Here is a 468-nt window from a genome sequence, read left to right as displayed (position 1 = left end):
GGACCATCTAGGATATTTTCCTGTGTTTAGAACAGGAACCTCTCTTTCTTTGGAGTTTCTTGCTGTTACACATGTTTGTGCTTTAGATGCAATGAAGCAACATGGATAGTAGAAAGAGTAAGATAATCCTGAACTTATGTCACAGCACCCTACTCAGCAGCGGAGTGAGTGACCTTGCATAAGTTACTTCTGTACTTCTTTGCTGTCTACAAAATTGGGCTAATACTACTTGCCTAACAAAAACTGAGTGAGGATTAAAGACGATAGTATGTGTATGGAACTCAGAGCTTTTGCATTTGCTGTTCTCTCTTATTAGAGTACTCTTCGTATACTTCCTTTAGTTGTTTCCTTCTTAATATTCAGATTCAACACAAATAGTTCCTTTTCAGAAATGCCTTTATCTTTGCTCGCTTCGGCAGCACATATACTAAAGTTGGAATGATACAGAGAAGATTAGCATGGCCCCTG

At 38.7% G+C, this 468-nt stretch overlaps 1 pseudogene; it reads left to right on the top strand.

Moving 5' to 3' along the window:
* Window positions 1-403: 403 nt before the first annotated feature.
* On the top strand, window positions 404-468 carry LOC112473490 (annotated as a pseudogene; the record flags this gene model as incomplete).

Source organism: Pteropus alecto, unplaced genomic scaffold (assembly GCF_000325575.1).
Source record: "Pteropus alecto unplaced genomic scaffold, ASM32557v1 C17440854, whole genome shotgun sequence".
Lineage (NCBI taxonomy): Eukaryota > Metazoa > Chordata > Mammalia > Chiroptera > Pteropodidae > Pteropus > Pteropus alecto.
This window is presented reverse-complemented; position numbering and strand designations above follow the sequence as displayed.